General features: G+C 41.6%; 1 long non-coding RNA gene and 1 other non-coding gene across 2 annotated transcripts in view; one reads left to right on the top strand and one right to left on the bottom strand.

Moving 5' to 3' along the window:
* Nucleotides 1–23,651, bottom strand: part of LOC122553243 (uncharacterized) — a 36,470-nt gene that overhangs the window by 11,036 nt on the left and 1,783 nt on the right. The gene's annotated exons all lie outside the window — the stretch shown is intronic.
* Nucleotides 9,379–9,537, top strand: LOC122553289 (U1 spliceosomal RNA). The gene has a single exon (XR_006312670.2). It is a non-coding gene; the product is annotated as a U1 spliceosomal RNA (small nuclear RNA).

Below are 23,651 nucleotides of genomic sequence, written 5' to 3'. Positions count from 1 at the left end.
AACATAAAAGGAAAATGTTCTATTATATGTACTTTATAATTGATTGTTTTTGCTTTATAATTGATTACTAATTTGTCATTCCCATAAAACCTTTTTTTCTGAGGCATCAAACATCTCAAAAGCATGCATTCCCTACATTTTTATTAACAGTTTATTATGGTATAAGCAAGTGGGTGCAAGCTAAGCCTTTAGATAGATAATAAAATGATTTTTCGGGGCTCTGATTTAAAATTTTCTTTAAGGAACACACAATTCACCTTCATTATAGCTCCCAATTTGGTTCAAAGGTAACAGATGGTCTGGTTGCTCAAGTGGGCAACTGTTTGACTCTTAATCAGAGTGAGTAAGTGGAGGAAACTAGCGTTAAATGTCATCCAAACTCATTTGCTTTTCTTGACCAGTTTTAGTCAGTTCCAGCCTGTCTGCTGCAATCAATGGAATATTAGGCAACACAAAGCGTTCCTCCTCACTGAGGGCAGAGGAGTGGAAGGAAGAAATAAAATCAGCTCCTGATGTCTGATTATAGCAACCCATGGAGAGTCCTCATAGACAGGCTCAACTGTCCCATCCTAGTGCAGAAACAAAATGAATGCTGGAAGGTAGCTTTTCAGTAGGCAAACATTTTGCCTAAATGCTAACTCAGACTCATCTTTCTGCATGTTGGAAAACTTGTGATGGTCTCCAACTGGAAATTCAGATTACTGTTAACCAGAAACAAACAGGCATTGGTGTCATTGGACTGAAAGCTGCACTAGAGTATAGAAACAGAATACAGAGCTGACATTCATGACCCTGTGCCACTGGAGCTCAGAACAAAGTACAGGCCATTCTGCTATAACATGCCTTTCATTAACACAAATTCACTATAGCACCATTGACAAACTGAGGATTTTGTTTCTACAGGGCGAACATTTAAAGTGTATAATGGTTATAACGCAAATCTGACCCCATCAGTTTAAATGATGCTGCAGTTACATGATTTTCTTATGACATGGGATTGCATGAGAACAGAACATTATAGCAAAGCTGTCATGGAAATATGAAGGACTAATTTCACTGGATCTAAACCCTTCTTAATTTTGCTCTGACATTCTAAGCAGTGGTAAGAGAGATCTGAATTTTGCAATTAGCAACCTTTTAAATGAGCTGTTAATCTACAGTGATATCCACCCTCTCAGGTGAACATAAAATATACCACAACACCTTCTGATCACGAGTGTTCTCCCCTGCGTCTTACCAATATTTCTCCCAATACAAGCATAATTATAGCACATTAACTAGTTACCATCATACTGCTATTTGTGGGGCCTTTTTGACTGCTCAGATTCCTAAATTACAATAATAACAGCACCTCCAAAATATTTCATTGGCTGTAAAATCTCTTAGGGTGTCCTGAAGTCATGAAAATTGACTTAAAATACATTTTTATCTTTCTTTTATAATAAAACATCATTACAGTATTTCATTTATTGTTAAAGTAGGAAATAACAACAATTCCCAAGTAAATATCCACTTGAGAATTGTATTCAAATCTAGAACTGTCTGGGATGAGGGTCACTGTTAACCATTTAGACTATCAAACTATCAAAACACATTTGAACAACTTCAAGTCCTGGAATGAAATCTATTTCCCAAGCATCACTACTTACTTTTCTGTGCTTCTTTCAATAGTACCTTGGATTTTTAAATGTCTCCTCTGTTCAACATCTCATGTGAAAGACAACATCTCTGACATTCCCTTGGTAATTGAAGTAATGCTTACTCTATGTGCTCAAGTCTGTGGAGTGAAACTCAGAGGCCAGAGAACCACCAATTGTTAATGGGAAAAGAAGGAAGAATTGGAAGGGTAAACTGATTTGATGCTTCAATAGATAAATGTGCCAATATATATTATATATGATACCAACTCTTTTGAAAGAGTACCCAGTTTCAACCCTGGGTAAGTCAGTAATCTCAGCTTGGACATGGTGACAGCTCCCAATGGATCTGTGTTGAAAGAACACTTCCATGATTCAGTAGAAACATCAATCAAATGAAATTTTCTTTATGCACAATATCCACTGCAGAACTGCATAACTACCACACTTTCAAGCACATTAAATTTGAAGCCATAATTCTTGTTCTCCTGCCAGGCAGTGGTCTAGTCCTGTATTGTACTTAGGAATTTGTAATCAGCTTTACCCCTCTTTCACTCTAAGCTTATCAGAACAGATTTCCAATAGAATTTTTCTCGTTACAAACAACAATAGAATCAAGACTGAATGTGGTTTGAGGATTGAACAGGTGATGCTCACAACAGTTTCTATCATTTCTTGGGGCAATTGGGAGCCATGTCTAGAAAGAGAATTGTAGAGATGTCCAGGGCTGCCCTTGTGCATGAGAATATAAGGTGCATAGTGGTATTGGTTAGAACAGGATATGCTCACAACCACAGGGGGCATTAGGTCTGGTAGGGCAGAAGCTGGAGTCATGGAATGCAATTGGTCTTAATGATGGGAGGACAGATAGTCATGAGGAGCATTGGAACCTGATATGGTTTCTAGCTTCAGGGTGCAAAATGTGGAGGGATTTGGTGAAAATGGGGGAGGAGAGATTCCAGGTTGACAGAGGTGATAGGGTCTATGCTCCATACATTCCTCCTCCTATCTTTCCTCATCAGCTCTACCAGTATTACTTCTATTCCCTTTTGCTCTGCATGCTTATCAAGCCTCCCATTGAATGCATCTATATAATCACTTCAACCATCAACCACCAATGTGGTAATGAGTTCCATATTCTCACCACTCTCTGAGTAAAGAGTTTTCTTATAAAGTCTCTATTTTATATTTGGATGACTATTATATAACGATGACTTTCAGTTTTCTTCTTCTTTCTAAGTAGAAATATTTTATATATATATATATGTCAAAACCTTTCTTTAATGTAAAGATCTCTAAGAAGTCTCCCTCAACCTTTTCCAGAGGTCAATTCCAACCTGTTGATCCTTTCTTGATAAGTAGACTCTGAATTTACGGTAATTTTTTTTTGCACCTTCTCCAGTATCTCTACCGTTTTTTTTAAATATGGAAATTAAAGTTATAAGCAGTGTTCGAGCAATAGTCTAAACAAGATTTGATACAATTGTATCTTACATCCTTAAAACATCTTTAAAATCCTACACAACTAACAATGGACTATCAAGGAATATTGAACATCCAAACCAAAAAATCTTTATATTTATATCATGCTTTTTATGACCTCTTGTCACCTTAAAGCACTTTAAACTCAATTAAGAATTTATTTTCTGCAGGCTATCCACTGTTGTGAAATGGATATGTAGTAGTCATTAAGCTTACAGCAAGCTCTGGCAAATAAGATAATTACCAGAAAATCTGTTTTTGTGTTATTTATTGAAGGATAAATGTTGGCCGGGGCATTGGGAATAACTTCCCGTGCTTTTCTTTGAAAGGTTTTTTACATACACTTGAGCAGACATTTCCAAAACATTTCCAAAAGTAATAAAAGAAAACAAAACTTTGAACTTGCATTTGTGTAACTTTTGATTGCATCCTTGGGAACTAAGTCACAGGACCACATGAATTCAGACAGAAAATGCAGGTTACTTCGTCTGCACAACAATATCCCATATACAGCTAATGAGATGCACGACCAACTAATTGGTTTGTGGACATGCTCATCAAGAGGAAGAATTTAATCTGGAATTTTTACATTCATTCATGGAACTTGGGCATTGCTGACAAAGGATAGCATTTATTACCCATTCTTAACCCTTCTTGAAATACTGCTGGCATGTATCTGCACCTAGAAAACTGTTAACTGGATACTAAAATTATGACTCTAGCGGCAATGAAAGAATAGCAGTATATTTTCAAGTCAAATGGTGTGTGAGTTGGAGAGGAACTTGGAAACATTGCTGTTCCCATGTAACTGCTACTCTTATTCCTGACTGCAATTGTTTTTTTCCTCCTTTCTTGCAAATGGTCACATCTCAGAGATCCTCCGCATTTTCTTCCCCTTCACGTTGAGGGAGATGAGGTCATGTATTTGAGCAAAGACTATTTCCCCTTCTTCCCTCCCTACTTTATTTTCAGCAGGGATCCCAACTATGCTGCCAGCCTTGTGGGATCCTACCTGTCAAATGACCTTCCAAACTCATTGGGCTAGGGTTTTTGCTGAGATGATCACAGGTACTATGCTGTAGGGCAGCAATGTCAAGGGCTGAATCTCAGTTGAGGAGATCTTTGAAGTGCTGCTTCCAATGGGTGCTCACTCTCTCAGTGTCCTTCATGAGCACCTCTTTATTCTCATCTGTCAGTGAGATAGGCCCTTATTACATTGACGAATCCACACGCTTCAGGGTTCTGGCGAGTTGCCAGATTTCATGCACACTTTCAGCCATCATCTATTCTTCAGTTCACAGGCTTTTAGTTGTACCTCAGCCTCCATTTCTCTGTAGATCTGCTTTCCTTCCCTCATGTTTTGGTGCTACCTCCTGTGCAAGAGCACCTTATGCTTATGATTTAGTAGCTCTTGGACCTTCTGATCATTTTTGTCAAACTAGTCTTGATGGCTCCTACTAAAAAGAGCTACAGTCATCCTATAGGTATTTTTTAAAATGTGGTTTAACAGCAGACTAGGCAGTGTGGATATTCTGTGGTTTCTAGAATGCCGAACAAATGGAAATAATTGATTTGTATCTACACTGTCTTTTCCTGTTGATATCTGAAAGACCTCAACTGGATCATCCCATAATCTTCTAAATTCCAGAAAAGAAATCAGCCTAATTTATATAATCTCTTCTCATAATTTAACCCCTGAATTCCAGGTATCATTCCTGTAAACCTACATTGCATTCCCCCCCCCCCAAGGCCAACATATTCTTCCTAAGGTGTGGTGTTCACATCTGCTCACAGTACTCCAAATGAGTTCCAACCACGGTTTTGTATAACTGCAGCGCAACCTCTGCATACTTATACTGCAGTCCTCTAAATATAAAGGCCAGCATTCCATTAGTGTTCTTGGTTATTTTTTAAACCAGTCTGTGTCATTTTAAAGATCTATGCGCCTGAACCCTAAGTCTCTTTGGACATGCCTGTATTTAACTTCATCCAATCTTGAAAGTACTCTAATCTATCCAATTTCAGTACAAAATGGATAACCCATACTTGCTTACATTGAACTCCACCTGCCACAGTTTTGCCCATTCTCCTATGCTATCATAGCCCCTTGTAATTTTATGCTATCGTCTACAATGCCACCTAACTTTGTGTCATCAACAAGTTTGGATATATGGCTTTCTATTATTCACATAATAAATAATGTACATAATTGCGACCCTAACACTGGCGATGTACGTCTATGTTCTATAAGTTATATATATATTAATATACGTCACCCTGTTGTTTGCAGATAGAAAGAGCACGTGCATTTACTGTGCCTGTTTAATCTCAACAACATAGGTAGCATATTAATTTATCCTGGGATGATACTCTGACCAACCAGATTCAACCTGCCTGGTAAAATCTAACTGTTAACTGTCGATCAGCAATAACCAGTGCATTTTCCAAGGCAACATCTGTACCAAAGTTGATTTGCCAACTGATCAGCACTTTTCTCTCATACACCATATATATTGATTTTTCCCTTTTAATTTGGATTCTTTAGAAATGTTCTGAAGAGCATTGGTCACTTGATAAACATCAACTGGAGTACTGTTGGAGAAGCAAAGATGATACAAGAAAAAAAGACATGTTACTTAGGGTATAGAATGCACGAAGTGGAAGTGTGGTGAAGACAGGTTCAATCAAGGCATTCAAGAGGGACCAGGATGATCCCTTGGATAGAATAATGTGCAAGGATATGGGGAAAAAGGAGATTGGCCATAGGTAATCATGCTCAGTTGAAGAGCACAATGGCCTCCCTCTGTACTGTAAGACTTAGGTGATTCTGTATCTTATCAACAACATTCATTAACATTTATATTTCTCATTTCGTGCCTTCAGAATGTAGCAAGATACATCATAGAAAATGACGCAATTTTAAAATTGACTCACTATTACTAGGTAGGGACAACAAAACCCATCATTAAACATTCTCTTTGTAACTGGACTGTCCCTGTGGGTCACGCAACTCTCAATCCAGTTTTGATATTCAATTATCTCATGGCTGATCTGCACCTCAGGTCAATTCATGTCTTCAGATGCACAATTAAACTGCCCTGTACGGATGGTGTAAAGATTCACAGTATTATTGCAAGGAAGAGCAGAGGACTTTTCCTTGAGGTGGCCTGGTCAATGATTTACCTCTCTTGTTAAACTTTTGTGCTCATTACAGTTTGTGGGATCTTGCTAAGTATAAATTTACTGTGACACTAAAAAATGCTTCAAATTTGGCTGCAAATTGCTTTGAATGTGCTGGGGTTCTGAAAGGTGCTGTGTAAATGCAAGTCTTTCTTTTCAAATCTTTCTGATTAATTTCCTGTACTCACTGTGGAACATTTGCAATTATTTGAACTAATCTGCAATTCTCAAGTACTTACAGAGCTTGTGAAAGTATTAAGCAGCTCATCGCCCTTGTTTTCACTTTTGCCAGAGAAGATGTCAGTCCATCTGGGCCATTGCCTTGTGGACATTTACTGCTTTGAGTTTCTTAATCACTCATGCACAGCTGATTGCTACATATGTTATGGACTCCTAAGCCAGCTTGACAGCAGAGGGCAAAAAGAAGCCAAGAGAAATACAAGATGCTGGGAAAATAAGCCTGTAAAGTTTGTAAATGCTTGAAAAAAGCAGCTACTTTCATTCTCAAAAAGAGAAAACTGCACGTGCTGGAAATCGGAAATAAAAACAGAAAGCAATGGAAATATTCATCTTATCTGGCAGCATCAATGCAGAGAGAAACTGAGTTAAAATTTCAGGTCAATGACCTTTCATCCCAATCCAGGAAGGTGCCAAAGAAAGCGCTTTGGCAGAATGGAAGAAAGAAGAGATTAATGACAGAAGAGTTAGTCAGTTAGTATTTACAGGACCAAAGCAAATGGTGATAGGGCAATACATTAAATTGGAGAAGTAAATATAAATTGCTGCTTCACCTGGAAGGTGTGTTGGGGCATTAAGGCAATATGCCAAGGTAATGGAATGTAGCACTGGAGATATTAGAGAAGTGGAATTCAAGTGCTGCAGTGGGAGGGGCAATTTTATTTAGTGGTGGTATCATCTTGGAGGTGATGAAAACAGTGAAGGATAATTCATTAAATACAGAGGCTGTTAGGGCAGTTGATGAAAAAAAAGGAGCGGCATTATTGTGCTTCTGGGATTGAGTAGAAGTGTTGAGAAATAAGTATAGGGAATGGATCAGTCACAGTCAAGTGTCCTGCTGATCATGCTGACTAGGAATCTTTGGTTGAGGAGAAAGGAAGAATATTGGAGGTGCTATTTCAGAAGGTTACATCATTGGAATAAATGGAACAAGAGACAGAGGAGTTGGGCAAATGGAATCGTTAGAGATTGTATAGTACGAGAAAGTGTAGTTAAGGTAACTGTGTGAATCAGCGGGGTTATAAAGAATAGCCTATCCTGAGAAAGGGAGACAGAGGAGTCAAGCAAGGGAATGGAAGGGTTTGAAATAGACCATGTGAAGGTGAGCAAAGAATGGAAAGTGTAGCAAACTTTTCCAGCTGAGGACAAGAGTGGGAATTGGCACTGATACTGTCACCAGAGAAAGACTTGAGAGAGTTGGCCTGAGGAAGAAAGCAATAGTGATGTTCCATGTCCCATAAAATGTAGGATTAGGTAGGACGCATGTGAGTAGCCATCACAAAGTGGGAGGAAGTGGGATGATATAAAAGAGATGTTGTTCAATGTGTGAACAAGTTCAGCCAGGCAGAGGAGAGAGATGATTGAAGGAAACGAGTCACAACTCCATGGAAGGAACCAGGGCAGAGCTCTCAAACAGACCTGATTAAGGATGGAGATGTAGTGAGATTGAAAGTCCACATTGCAAAGGAAACAGCATCAGAAGAACATTGGAAGGTGTGGTTGGGGAGAGATCGGACAAGGGAAGAAAAGAAACTGAAAAAAAAGGAAGAAACCATTCTAGTTGGGAAGGAGCAGGCTGAAACAATGGGCAAAAGTGAGTGCCTTTCCTCACTGCAAGTTTGCTGGCAGGGAACATTTAATCACCTCCATCCAGGTGAAGGCCTTAGACCAAGGATGTCAGCTTGAGAGTAAGGCGGCAATTTAAAATGGCAGGCCACTGGGAGCTTGGGGAACATACATGTAAATTGAATAGAAGTATTCCTAACATAGATTTGAATTGTTGCCAAGAAGCTCATATGTGCTGTACGGCCAGCAGGGGATTCATGTAGAAGCCTTGAAAGTCTTCCTTTTGGCAGTCAGCCAAACACCTGTAAGAATAGCTTGAAGACAGTTGATACATTGAAAGTAAATTAAGACATAATTGATAACGTTTATTAAAAATAGACCTTTTTTCAAGTTGAGAAAAACTTTTCACAGCAAACCTGTTTTGCTAAGCTCCAGACAGCAGTTGAATTTCTTTCAAACTGGATACAGAGTTGCATTCTCTTAAAAACAAGTTCCTCTAAGGTTGAAACAAGATACAGAAAGCCTTCAAATTTGTACTGGATTGTAAATATATTTTTTATAAAATATTTGTTTGCATATCCTGAGTTTAAGTGGGGGAACCATACAGCTATTTGTTATCATATAGTATTTTAAAAGGTTTAATCATCTTATAGTTATTTAAATTTAAGTGAAAGTGAGGACTGCAGATGCTAGAGATCAGAGTCAAGATTAGAGTGGTGCTGGAAAAACACAACAGGTCAGGCAGCATCCAAGAAGCAGGGAAATCGACGTTTCGGGCAAAAGCCCTTCATCAGGAATCATTATTTGAATTTAGTCAATCTTCATTTGGCTTTTGGTGAGTTAATTAGTAATCTAGAATTGATTCCTGTACTAAAATGCCACTAAAATGTAACCAATAAAAAATTATAGACCTAAATTTAATGCTTTAAAGATTCGATCCACAATAGGAAAGTAAAAGTGTTTATTTTATGTAATCCCTGGGCTATGAACTATCATTTGCACATCTGATCTAGATTTTCCAGTGGCCAGACAGTTGTTATTCCAGCATCAAGGGGAGTTGTGCACAGAAATCCTGTGGAATTCCCATAATAGCAGACTACAAAGGATTTGCACATGAATTGAAGATTCCACTGGTGTTATAAAGTGGAGGTTGACCCTTCTCTGAGAACTAAAAACAAAGAGCAGTGCTTCACCCTGCAATCTGTAAAAGGTGCGTGAAAAGTGATGTAACCCACTTTTCAGAAACTTCTAGTGAACAGTCTCCACTTTCTCCCAGCAAATTACATGGCAGGGGACATACCATGATCAGTAAGGTGGTTCTCCCAGGACGAGGCTATCCCATTGTACTCTTGGTGTGCTGATGCCTGCGATATCCCCAAATGTGGGATACTCGACTGCAAAATTTGTGGTAATGGGGGACTGCATTTGTGCTCTGGGGTGACATGGTGGCTCAGTGGTTAGCACTGCTGCCTCATAGCACCAGGGTCACAGGTTCGATTCTAGCCTCAGGTGACTGTCTGTGGGGAGTTTGCATGTTCTCCCTGTGTCTGCGTGGGTTTTCTCTGGATGCTCTGTTTCCTCCCACAGTCCAAAGATGTGCAGGTCAGGTGAAGTGGCCTTGTTAAATTGCCCATAGTGCTAGGTGCATTAGTCAGAAGGAAATGGGTCTGGGTGGGTTACTCTTCAGAGGGTCGGTGTGGACTGGTTGGACCAAAGGGCCTGTTTCCACACTATAGGGAATTTAATCTAATAAAACTTATAGCGGTTAAATAAATCAACTGACACTCATTTTGAAATCAACAAGTGACAATTTATTTATCTAACTCTAACAGTGAACAAATTAACTAAACTATTAAGAAATCAAATGATTCCCTTCTAACTACTACTAACAATTTCTGAATAAAGCAAGATTCTAATGTATGCTGTTCCAATAAATGCAAGTCCCACTCATCTATAAAAGAAATAGAGTTTAATCTCTCGAAATTACAGCCAGGTTATGTGTCTTCCGGAATGTTCTGTGCCTTCTCCATCGATTCTTCTGTCAGGAATGCCTTCTCCGTTGTTGGTATTGTTGTTATTTGGACAATGCTTTTTCTAAGACATAGATAAGACTGTGAGAGTCAGTTAAGTAGGGTGTCAAGGTCAAGTGCAGAGCACGGATCTCGCCTGATCCAAGTTCACCCAGCCATCCTGACCAATCCTGAATGCTATGTCACTTACCTGGCTCCTTTGCACCTTGCACCCTATCCACCTGGCATCCTTCCCCTGGCATCCATCCCCTGGCACCTTATCCACCTGGCACGCTACATACCTGGAGCTCTGGCAGCTACCTAGCTGGGATCCTACTTACCTCTGGACCTGGACCTGCTCCAGATGTGACCCATTCCCCACTCCCCTACTTTTCTCTGTTGCCTGTTTATTTCCATAATTCAGCTAAGCAAATATCAGACACCTGGCTGACTGAATGCTCAACAGGGAACCTAGCAATGTGTGCGATTAGCAAGTATTCAAGATATCCTGTTCCACTTAAAGGCAAACAATCTCTCCTTGCAAAGGAAAGCACACTCATTGAAAGGAGGTTGTTGATCACTGCTGGTTGTGAAAATGGCTAAAAAGCAGGAGCCAAATGAATTTATTTCCTGGGAAGAGATTTATGGATGTGTCATTCAGTGATGGAGGTCAGCTGGAGCAGAGAGGTGGTGCTTCCATGGTGGTAAGGTAATGAGAGGGACCAGGAGGCCATAAGAGAGCACTATCAGAAAGAAATGGAAGCAGATGGCCAGGGATGTCAACTGATAGAGCCTAGTCCCTCAAATCTGGTAACAGTGCCACAAAAAGTTCAATGACATGTAATCCAAATCAGCATTGTCAAAGGGCATCTCTGACATGCTACATCACCAACCACACATGTTGTTCAGTTCACCACACTCCATCATTGATCTAGCAGCAGTCCTGAACAGTCTGGATTCAGGCATAATATTCAGCTGTTTTACCTCATCTTCACACCAACCTCTCACAGAATCCCTACAGTGGGGAAAGAAGCCATTTGGCCCATTGTGTCTGCACCAATCCTCCATAAAGCATCACAGCCAGACCCTGCCCCCTCATCCTATCCTCATAATCTTGCATTTAACATGGTTAATCCACCTAACCTGCACATCTCTGGAAACTATGGGGCAATTTAGCATGGCCAATCCACCTAATCTGCACATCGTTAGACTGTGGGAGGAAACCACAGCACCTGGAGGAAACCCATGCAGATACTGGGAGCACATGCAAAATCCACACAGATAGTCACCCAAGGCTGGAATTGAACCCAGGTCCCTTGTGCTGTGGGGCAGCAACACTTGCCATAGTGCCACCCATAAATAACACACAGTAAGTTTCACACCCACCTCTCATACACATACAGTTCTTTATTTATGGCAAGAATGTCACCTAAACCGAGTAGAGTACAATTATCGATAGTCTTTCCTTTCTCTTGAAGTTCAAGGTCACAAACAAACAGAGGAGCCGATATCCAACAGTTGCTGCTTGCCCCAGCAGCCTCCAGTGTGGGGGTGAGAAAATACTGCATTAGCAGTGAAGAAGTACCTTCATTTTGATGAAGGGTCATGAGACTCAAAACATTAACTCTATTCTCTCTCCAAAGTTAAAAATCACACAACACCAGGTTCGACTCCAACAGGTTTATTTGGAAGCACTAGCTTTCGGAGCGCTGCTCCTTCATCAGGTGGTTATGGAGTATAAGATCATAAGACACAGAATTTATGGCAAAAGATTACAGTGTGATGCAACTGAAATGACATATTGAAAAAGACCTGGATATTTTGTTAAGTCTCTCATTTTTTAGAATGACTATGTTGGTTTCAGATCTTTCATACATAATCCCAGAACTAACAATAGATGCCATGTCAGCTCAGGTAATGCATTGAAGTTGTGAGACTAAAGTCTGTCTGTCTGTGTCCCAATGTTCAGAAAACCTATTGTTAAAGTCCAATTGAGAATGTAACTTTTTTTAAAAAGTTCTGGGATTTACTTACTTATGAAAGAACTGAAACCAACATGGTTATTCTAAAAGATGAGAGACTTTGGGGCAGCATGGTGGCTCAGTGGTTAGCACTGTTGCCTCACAGTACCAGGGATCCAGGTTTGATTCCATCCTTGGGTGACTGCCTATGTGGAGTTTGCATGTTCTGCGTGGGTTTCCTCCCACAGTCCAAAGATATGCAGGTTAGATGAATTGGCTGTGCTAAATTGCCCATAGTGTTAGGTGCCTTAGTCAGGGGGAAATGGGTCTGAGTGGGTCACTGTTCAGAGGGTCGGTGTGGACTTGTTGGGCCGAAGGGCCTGTTTTCACACTGTTGGGAATCTAATCTAATTAATCATTAACAAACAATCCTGGTCTTTTTCAATATATCATTTCAATTGCATCTCACTGTAAACTTTTGCTATAAATTCTGTGTCTTATGAACTTATAGTCCACAACTACCTGATGAAGGAGCAGCGCTCTGAAAGCTGGTGCTTCCAAATAAACCTGTTGGTTTATAACCTGGTGTTGTATGATTTTTAACTTTGTACACCCCAGTCCATCACCGGCACCTCCAAATCATTTTCTCTCCACAGATATCGGCGAGTTTCTCCAGAAATTACTGTTGCTGTTTGTTTGAATACTTTTGCTCTGTTTGACGCTCACAGCAACAAGGTCAGGTACTGACACAGCGCAAACATATGGGGTAGTATAAAGATTATATCGGCACATGGTGGGTCAGCAGTCACAATTGGGCTGCAGCAAGTCTGGTGGAAAAGATCATTTTGGGTGAAAGCCAGGTCCCATGTAGGTTTTCTACAGAGGTCCTAGATGAGAAATTTGACAGGGACAGCATACAGGAGAATACTAATGAACATACACACAAAGATGGAACATGCATTGGAATGCCTACCAGACAGTGTCTAGGCACTGTCAAGGATCATAGACCAGGCCAGTTACAATGTGACACAGAAGAACTTGCTCCATGCCAGCATTTGCTTGCCCAGCTGTGAAGCAATGTCTGGTGGGCGCAACCTCAATTTCTACTGCTCTACAGGCAGAGGCCAGCAAACATCTGTGCTGCAAAAGAAGCAAAGAAATTCAGATGAAAGGCATGAAATCCATGCTTGTTACCATACATACCTAACTTGTGAGCATGCAACCTCATACAACCACCCAGCAAACTATACTTCAACAGATTACCAGGATTACTAAGACACAGCCCAGAGAGTACCAGTGGCTCTCAGTGGTGCAAGAACCTACAGTCCTCTCTCAGGATGACAGTAGTCATTCAAAAACCACTGCCACTTTGCCAGCAACTTTGTGAAAGTGAGCCTACATCTGAAGTGCAAAAAATACATGCCAGGATATCAGGCAGTTGTCTCTATTATCCTGTACTTCTGAAAATGACTTCCTTGCATGGCATTGAAATGTGACATTTAAAATATGGAGTTGTTTGTAAACTATTTCCACAGAAGTTATTTCAGCCAGATCTAACCCTGAACAGATTTTGTAAATCACATCCCTGAATTTTAAGACATTCCAGTCTATTTGAAAGATGAAACATATGTAGACTCCAGCATTCCCAATATATAATTCAACTTTTCTTATTGAATACACTTTTTCTTAGATTAGATTAGTTACAGTGTGGAAACAGGCCCTTCAACCCAACAAGTCCACACCGATCCGCCACCCACCCAGACCCCATTCTCCTACATTTACCCCTTCATCTAACACTACAGGCAATTTAGCAATAACCTGCACATTTTTGGAGAAAACCGGAGCAAACCCACACAGACACGGGGAGAATGTGCAAACTCCACACAGTCAGTCGTCTGAGGCGGGGAATTGAACCCGGGTCTCTGGCGCTGTGAGGCAGCAGTGCTAACCACTGTGCCACCGTGCCACCCCTTCTTGTATTTTCATATCTTCTGTAGTACATTCCTGTACATTTACAAGAGTTTTGAATATTTAGACTGCTCCTAAATATGTCGATTCAAGATCGAAGAACACAAGAAAATGTAGGGAAAAAGCATGGTAAATATATGTTTTTCACAAAACAATACGTAGTACTGCACTGCATGGTCCCTTTAAGAATCCTTGTTTTCATTATTTCTGAAAATCAAATGACGCTCTCAGAATGCAGGATTTTGTCAGAGATTAATATTCACTCAGTACCAATCGAATCACATTACTTATATAATCTATCTCTAATAGAAAATATTTTTAGAAATTACTTTATCTCCTAAAGCTTCATGGGCTAAGACAGACTGGTTTTAAAATGAAGAGGTAAAAATTGAAATTTTGTTATTTAACTAATAAATCCAGTAAAATATTGAGGAGAAACCTCTTCAGCCAGACAATGGTTAGAATGTGGAGCTTTCTACCACCATCAGCTGTTGAGGTAATTAGAACAGATTTATTTAAGGCAGTGTAAAATAAACACATAAGAGAATTAAGGGACATGTTGATAGATGAAGCAGAGTGATAGAAAGCTTGTGCTGCATATAAGCACCGTTGTAGATCAGTTGGGCTGAATGGCCACCACAATGCTGTAATTCTTGGAATTTCTAAACAATTAGTTCAGAGTTGTTGTTATTGTAGGTCTCTGGGTCAGGCGTGACTTGAACTGAGGACCACTGACTCGGACATAGGGATACTACCACTGCACCGCAGGAGCCCCTAATGTAATTGCAAGCAACTAATGAATGCTATGTTTGCTTTAACTCGCTTAGAGTCATAGAGGCATTCAAATATACAGCATGGAAACAGACCCTTCGGTCCAACCCGTCCATGCCGACCAGATATCCTAACCCAATTTAGTTCCACCTGCCAGCACCCGGCCCATATCCCTCCAAACACTTTCTATTCTTATGCCCAACCAAATGTCTTTTAAATGTTGCAATTGTACTAGCCTCCACCACTTCCTCTGGCAGCTCATTCCATACACGTACCACCCTCTGCGTGAAAAAGTTGCCCCTTAGGTCTCTTTTATATCTTTCCCCTCTCACCCTAAACCTATGCCCTCTACTTCTGGACTCCCCGACTCCAGGGAAAAGACTTTGTCTATTTATCCTATCCATGCCCCTCATAATTTTGTAAACCTTTATAAGGTCACCCCTCAACCTCCGACGCTCCAGGGAAAACAGCCCCAGCCTGTTCAGCCTCTCCTTATAGCTCAAATCCTCCAACTCTGGCAACATCCTTGTTAATCTTTTCTGAACCCTTTCAAGTTTCACAACACCTTTCCGATAGGAAGGAGATCAGAATTACACGCAATATTCCAACAGTAGCCTAACCAATGTCCTGTACAGCCACAACATGACCTCCCAACTCCTATACTCAATACTCTGACCAATAAGAGAAAAGCATACCAAACGCCTTCTTCACAATCCTATCTATCTGTGACTCCACTTTCAAGGAGCTATGAACCTGCACTCCAAGGTCTCTTTGTTCAGCAACACTCCCTAGGACCTTACCATTAAGTGTATAAGTCCTGCTAAGATTTGCTTTCCCAAAATGCAGCACCTCGCATTTATCTGAATTAAACTCCATCTGCCACTTCTCAGCCCATTGGCCCATCTGATCAAGATCCTGTTGTAATCTGAGATAACCCTCTTCACTGTCCACTACACCTCCAATTTTGGTGTCATCTACAAACTTACTAACTGTACCTCTTATGCTCAGATCCAAATCATTTATGTAAATGACAAAAAGTAGAGGGCCAAGCACCAATCCTTGTGGCACTCCACTGGTCACAGGCCTCCAGTCTGAAAAACAACCCTCCACCACCACACTCTGTCTTCTACCTATGAGCCAGTTCTGTATCAAAATGGCTAGTTCTCCCTGTATTCCATGAGATCTAACCTTGTTAACCAATCTCCCATGAGGAACTATGTCAAACGCCTTACTGTAGTCCATATAGATCACATCTACTGCTCTGCCCTCATCAATCCTCTTTGTTGCTTCTTTGAAAAACTCAATCAAGTTTGTGAGACATGATTTCCCACACACAAAGCCATGATTACTATCCCTAATCAGTCCTTGCCTTTCCAAATACATGTACATCCTATCCCTCAGGATTCCCTCCAACAAGTTGCCCACCACCGACGTCAGGCTCACTGGTCTATAGTTCCTTGGCCACGTTAGCCAATCTCCAGTCTTCCGACACCTCACCTGTGACTATCGATGATACAAATATCTCAGCAAGAGGCCCAGCAATCACTTTTCTGGCTTCCCACAGTGATCTAGGGTAACGCCACTCCCCCTCCTCTCTTGCCTCCCTTTCTATCCTTCCTGTAGTATTTGTATCCTGGAACATTAAGCTGCCAGTCCTGCCCATCCCTGATCAGGTCCTGGGGATTTATCCACCTTTACACGTTTCAAGACATCCAGCACTTCCTCCTCTGTAACATGAACATTTTGTAAGGTGTCACCATCTATTTCTCAACATTCTATACCTTCCATATCCTTTTCCATAGTGAATACTGATGCAAAATACTTGTTTAGTATCTCCCCCATATTCTGCGGCTCCACACAAATGCTGCCTTGCTGATCTTTGAGGGGCCCTATTCTCGCCCTAGTTATCCTTTTGCCCTTAATGTATTTGTAAAAACCCTCTGGATTCTCCTGAGTTTTATTTGCCAAAGCTATCTCATGTCCCTTTTTTGCCCTCCTGATTTCCCCTCTTATGTATACTCCTACTTCCTTTATACTCTTCTAAGGATTCACTCGATCTATCCTGTCTATACCTTACATATGCTTCCTTCATTTTCTTAACCAAACCCTCAATTTCTTTAGTCATCCAGCATTCCCTATACCTACCAGCCTTGCCTTTCACCCTAACAAGAATATACTTTCTCTGGATTCTCGTTATCTCATTCCTGAAGATTTCCCATTATCCAGCCATCCCTTTACCTGCGAACATCTGCCCCCAATCAGATTTTGAAAGTTTTTGCCTAATACCGTCAAAATTAGCCTTTCTCCAATTTAGAACTTCAACTTTTAGATCTGGTCTATCTTTTTCTATTACTAATTTAAATCTAATGGAATTATGGTTGCTGGCCCCAAAGTGCACCTCCACTGACTCCTCAGTCACCTGCCCTGCCTTATTTCCCAAGAGTAGGTCAAGTTTTGCACCTTCTCTAGTGGATGCATCCACATACTGAATCAGAAAATTTTCTTGTACTCACTTAACAAATTTAAGCTCTTAACACTATGGCAGTCCCAGTCGATGTTTGGAAATTTAAAGTCCCATACCATAACTGCCCTATTATTCTTACAGATAGCTGAGATCTCCTTACAAATTTGTTTCTCAATTTCCCTCTGACTAGTAGATGGTCTATAGCACAATCCTAATAAGGTGATCATCCCTTTCTTATTTCTCAGTTCCACCCAAATAACTTCCCTGGATGTATTTCCAGGAATATCCTCCCTCAGCACAGCCGTAATGCTATCCCTTATCAAAAACGCCACTCCCCCTCCTCTCTTGCCTCCCTTTCTATCCTTCCTGTAGTATTTGTATCCTGGAACATTAAGCTGCCAGTCCTGCCCATCCCTGAGCCATATTTCTATAGTTGCTATGATATCCCAGTCCCACGTTCCTAACCATGCCCTGAGTTCATCTGCCTTCCCTGTTAGACTCCTTGCATAGAAATAAATGCAGGTTAATTAATTAGTCCTACCTTGTCCCTACCTGCCCTGACTGTTTGACTCTCTTCTATTCTCAACTGTACCAGTCTCAGATTGATCTCTTTCCTCATTATCTCCCTGGGATCCCCCCCCATCCTCACACCCACCACCACCTTACTAGTTTAAATCCTTCCGAGCAGCTCTAGCAAATCTCCATGCCAGTATATTAGTCCCCTTCCAATTTAGGTGCAAACCGTCCTTCTTGTACAGGTCACTTATACCCTAAAAGAGATTCCAATGATTCAAAAATGTGAATCCTTCTCCTATACACCAACTCCTCAGCCATGCATTCATCTGCTCTATCCTCCTTTTCCTGCCCTCACTAGCTCGTAGCACCAGGAGTAATCCAGATATTACTACTCTCGAGGACCTCCTTTTTAAATTTCTGCCTAACTCTCTGTAATCTCCATTCAGAATGTCAACCTTTTCCCTTCCTACGTCGTTGGTTCCAATGTGGACAATGACCTCTTGCTGGCTCCTCTGCCCCTTGAGAACTTCTGCACCCTCTCTGAGACATCCTTGATCCTGGCACCAGGGAAGCCACACACCATGCTGATTTTTCATTGCTGGCCACAGAAATGTCTGTCTGTACCTTAGACTAGAGAATCCTCTAACACAATTGAGCTCTTGGAACCCGACGTACCCCTCATTGCATGAGATCCAGTCTCAGTACCAGAAACTTGGCTGTTTGTGCTACATTCCCCTGAGAATCCATCACCCCCTACATTTTCCAAAACAGCATACCTGTTTGAAATGGGGATAGCCACAGAACACACCTGCACTAGGTGCCAACCTCTCTTACCTTTCCTGGAGTTAACCCATCTATGTGACTGTATCTGAGACTACCATCTGAGACTTCCTGTAACTACCATCCATCACATATTGATTCTTTAAACTAATTAGCCTTAAAACTTTGCAATTCATAGCATGTTACTAGTTCTCACATGTAATAAGTCTAAATACTTGGAACACTTGGATTCATAGAGATTCAGAGTCATCCAGCACTGAAACAGACCCTTTGGTCCAACTTGTCTGTGCCGACCAAGTTTGCCGAACTAATCTAGTCCCATTTGCTTGTGTCTGGCCCATAGCCCTCTAAACCTTTCCCATTCATGTACCTGTCCAAATGCATTTTAAACATTAAAACTGTACCTGCATCTACTACTTCGTCTGGCAGTTCATTCCACATTCAAACCAATTTGTCCTCCTATTTGTTGGCTCTACCAACATGTTAACTTGTTGATATTTGTGTATAAAATAACCCTAACTCACTGGACAATAATATTTACTAATTTCTGGCCATTTTTAACTCAAGCATTTTGTGTTTTCTTTTTCCTTTCTTCCTCTGACGTGTCAGATTTAAATAAAGATGTACAGTGAGTCCCATGCATGGGGAATTGTCCAGCAGTAACTTCAGCTGCCTGAACAATTCCTCCAGAGTCTACAACAATGGATTTCCACAAGGTCCCATGCACAACCCCTATCCATGTTGGCATAATGACAGTCTGGCCATTGGAAAATTCAGGTCAGTATGTTTTGAAAAATTGTTCAAATATTATTTTGAATACTCTAATAACTAATGGATAGAATTGAGTAGACTAGAAGTGGGCAATTATAGCATCCACATTGAAGATGGTCTTGGTTTTCAAATAAACCTTTACAAATGGGATAAAGAGAGAGAAGCAGTAATTTGTCATAATGGAGTGCGCAATTGATCCACATTGTCTCTGCTGCTTTCCTGTTTCTGTTACATGTAAATAACCTGGAATTACAAAATGATTGCATTTTTAATTCATATCAAGTTAGGGGAGCACTGGTTCAAAAGCAGATAAATGAATTACACTTGCCTTTATTAGTCAAGATGTAGAATACAGGAGCTGAGAGGTTTTTGGTGGATCAATAAAGGATGTGGATTAGGCTAAAATTAGAGGCTTTATGCAGTCTTGTCACTATAAGGATGTGACTGAACTGGAGAAAGATTGACCAGGATGTTTCCCAGGCTGGACAGACTACATGAGCGAGGGTTATTTTCTTTGGAGCAGTGAAGGTTGAAGGGGTGCCCTCAATGATATTTGATAAGGGTGTCAAGGGCACAGTATTTACTCAGTGACATGCTTCAATGTCCATACCAAGAGGGGCTTGGTACCACCATGACTGAACCAGCTGACTAAGTCCCGTAGTGAAGATGCTGGTGTTGGACTGGGGTGAACAAAGTAAGAAGTTCACACAATATCAGGTTATAGTTCAATATATTTACCTAAAGTCATAAGCTTTCAGAGCACTGCTCCTTTGTCAAGTGAAGTCACTTCCAGATAAACCTGTTGGACTATAACCTGGTGTTGTGTAGCTTCTGCCTAAGCCCTGAAGGAAGCAGCTACCTCAGAAATTGTCACAAGTTGTAAATGAACCAAAGCAATGAAAAAAAACCTACTTAGCTTCACCCTCACCAATCCAGCTGCTACTGCACCTGACTGTATTGGTAGCAGTGGCCAGCACTCAGTCATGTTGGAGACAAAGGTCTTGTGTAGCCTTATGACCATTTAAGTAGGATAGAATAAAAAAGAATCAAGCGGCTGAAAACTGGGCATCCTTGAATCACCAGAAATCATCAATAGCATCATTATACGCAACCATAATCTGTAACCTCATGTCCCAGCATATCCCTCAATCTACCACAAAGGCAGGATATGAACCCATGTCTGAGGAGTGCAGGACAGCATATCACAAACAGCACCAACCATACCCAAAAGTTAGCTGTCAACCTGTGAATCAACAACATTGGCATAAATGCATGCTAAACAGTGAAAACAGTATATACAGTTAAGTGATTCCACAACTAACAAATCAGATCTAAATTCTGCACACCTGCCACATTCTATCATAAAGAGTGGTGGACAACTAACCATACGAGGAGGCTCCATAAATGTCTTCAACAATATTGGAGTCCAGCAATGCAAATGACAAGAATGAAGCACTTGCAACCACATGCAGCCTTCTTCTGAGGCCCCAACATCTCAGATACTATTTTTCACACTGTGGTTCACTCCACATGATATCAACAAATGGCTGAAGGTACTGATGCAGAAAACAGTATGGTCCATGACTACATCCTGCAAAAGATGCAATATTGAGGATCTGTGCTCCAGAACTACCTGTGCCCCTAAACTAAGCTATTCCAGTATAGCTGCAATACTGATATTAATCATGGTGGCACGGTGGTCCATTGGTTAGCACTTATGCCTCAAAGCGCCAGGGAACCAGGTTCGATTCCAGTCTCGGATGACTGTCTTGAGTTTGCACGTTTACCCCGTGTCTGTATGGGTTTCCTCCAGATGCTCTGGCTTCCTCCCACAGTCCAAAATTGTGCAGGTTAGGTGAATTGGCCAAGCTAAATCAGCCATAGTGTTCAGGGGTGTGTAGGCTATGTGCATTATTTAGGGGTAAATGTAGAATAATAGGGTTGGGGAAATGGGTTTGGATGGGATCCTCTACAGAGGGTCGGTGTGGACTTGTTGGTTTCCACACTGTAAAGATTCTATGATTCTAATTGGACAATGTGATAAGTTGCCAGGCTATGCCCTGTCCACTACAAAACTGATCAAGCCAATTACTACTCCATTAGTCTACTTTCGATCATTTGCAAAGTGATGGATGGTGTGATACTAACCCGTATTTACACAGCAATGACCTGCTCACCAATGTTCAGTTTTAGTTCTACCAGTGCCACTCAGCTCCTGACATCATTTCATATGTCTATGTTTCATCATGGATCTTCCTAATTCATGAAGTGAGGATGTTCACTAGTGATTGCACATTATTCAATACCATTCACAATAATTCAAATACTGAAGTAGTCAGTGTCTGTATACACCAAGATCTAAATAACATTCAGGGTTTGATTGACAGGTGCAACTAATATTTAGACATTGAAATACCATATAATGGCAACTGTCAACAAGAAAGAATCTAACCAACTCCCCTTGACATTCAACGACATCACCATTGCTGTATCTCCTACAATGAACATCCCTCAACAATTTCTCCTTCGAATCCTTTCACTTCCTTCAGACCAAAGGGGTAGCCATGGACATCTGTATGCGCCCCAGCTATGCCTGCTTCTTCGTTGGGTACATGGAATAGTCCAACTTCTGCAGCTACACCAGTACCATTTCCCACCTTTTCCTCCGCTACATCAATGATTGTATTGGCGCTACCTCGCACTCCCACAAGGAGGTTAAACAGTTCATCAACCTCACGAACACTTTCCACCCTGACCTCAAGTTCACCTAGACCATCTCAGACACCTCCCTCCCCTTCCTGGACCTCTCCATCTCTATTTCCGGCAGCCAGCTTAACATAGACATCTACTTCAAACCCACCAACTCCAACAGCTAATTGGACTAGACCTTCTCACACCACCCCCCTCCCTGGTAAAAATGTTATCACTTATTCCCAATTCCACTGTCTCCCCAAATCTGCTCCCAGGGGGACTAATTCCACTGCAGAACATCTCAGATGGCTTCTTCCTCAAAGACTGCACTTTCCCCTCCCACCATGTGATCAACAATGCCTTCCAGCATATCTCTTCTACTTCCCGCATCTCCACCCTTGAACCCCACCCCTCCAATTGCAATAAGGACAGAACGCCCTTGATCCTCACCTTCCACCCCACCAACCTCCAGATACAATGCATTATCCTCCACCATTTCTGCCCCAGAAATATATTTCCCTTCCCACCCCTATCTGCGTTCCACAGAGACCATTCCCTCCGTGACGCCCTGTTAGGTCCACACCTCCCCCCCCAACCCACCCAGCACTCCTAGCACCTTCCCCTACCACTGCAAGAGGTGTAAAACCTGTGCCCACACCTTCCCCCTCACCTCCATCCAAGACCCCAAAGTATCTTTCTACGTCGAACAGAGATTTTCCTGCACCTCACATGCGACATCTACTGTGTCCATTGATCTCAATGTGGTCTCCTTTACATTTGGGAGACAGGATGCAAACTTGCGGAACGTTTCAGAAAACATCTCTGGGACACACACTAAACAACCCCACCGTCCAGTGGCTGAACACTTCAAATCCCCTTCCCACTCTGCCAAGGGCATGCAAGTCCTGCACCTCCTCCACCAACAAATTCTAGCCACCCAACACCTGGTGGAAGAATGCCTCATCTTCCACCTTGGGACCCTCCAACCACATGGGATCAATGTGAACTTCACCAGTTTCCTCATCTCCCCTCCCCCACCTTATCCCAGATCCAACCCTCCGACGTGGCATCGCCCTCTTGAACTGTCCCACCTGTCAATCTTCCTTCCCACCTATCCACTCCACCCTCCATTCCGGCCTATCACCTTCATCTACCTCTTGCATTCCCAGCTATCTTCCTCCCAGCCCCACCACACTCCCATTTATCTCTCAGCCCCCTTGGGACCCCCTTCCCCCACCACCTTCCTGATGAGGAGCTTATGTTTGAAACTTCAACTCTCCTATTCCTCGGATGCTGCCTGACCTTCTGTGTTTTTCCAGCACCACTCTATTTGACTCTGATCTCCAGCATCTGTAGTCCTCACTTTCTCCCATCCTGGGATCTATCACTGACCAGACTCTAAACTGGACTGGCTATAAACTGGCTCCAAACTGCTTAATGCTAGGATAATAGCAACAAACGTCATCAGCAAGCTGACATGTTTAGATATTAATTGCAATTGACATCGGGTGCATTTTGGATTCCTTGCTCTCTGGGGCTTCAGCCCTTTCTTTCTCCACGTTTGCTATGACTGTTAATGAGCAGATGTAATGACCTGTAGGGAACAATGGAATTGCTC

This window comes from Chiloscyllium plagiosum, unplaced genomic scaffold (assembly GCF_037043375.1).
Source record: "Chiloscyllium plagiosum isolate Xiang-an unplaced genomic scaffold, Cpla_swu_hap1 HiC_scaffold_10, whole genome shotgun sequence".
Lineage (NCBI taxonomy): Eukaryota > Metazoa > Chordata > Chondrichthyes > Orectolobiformes > Hemiscylliidae > Chiloscyllium > Chiloscyllium plagiosum.
This window is presented reverse-complemented; position numbering and strand designations above follow the sequence as displayed.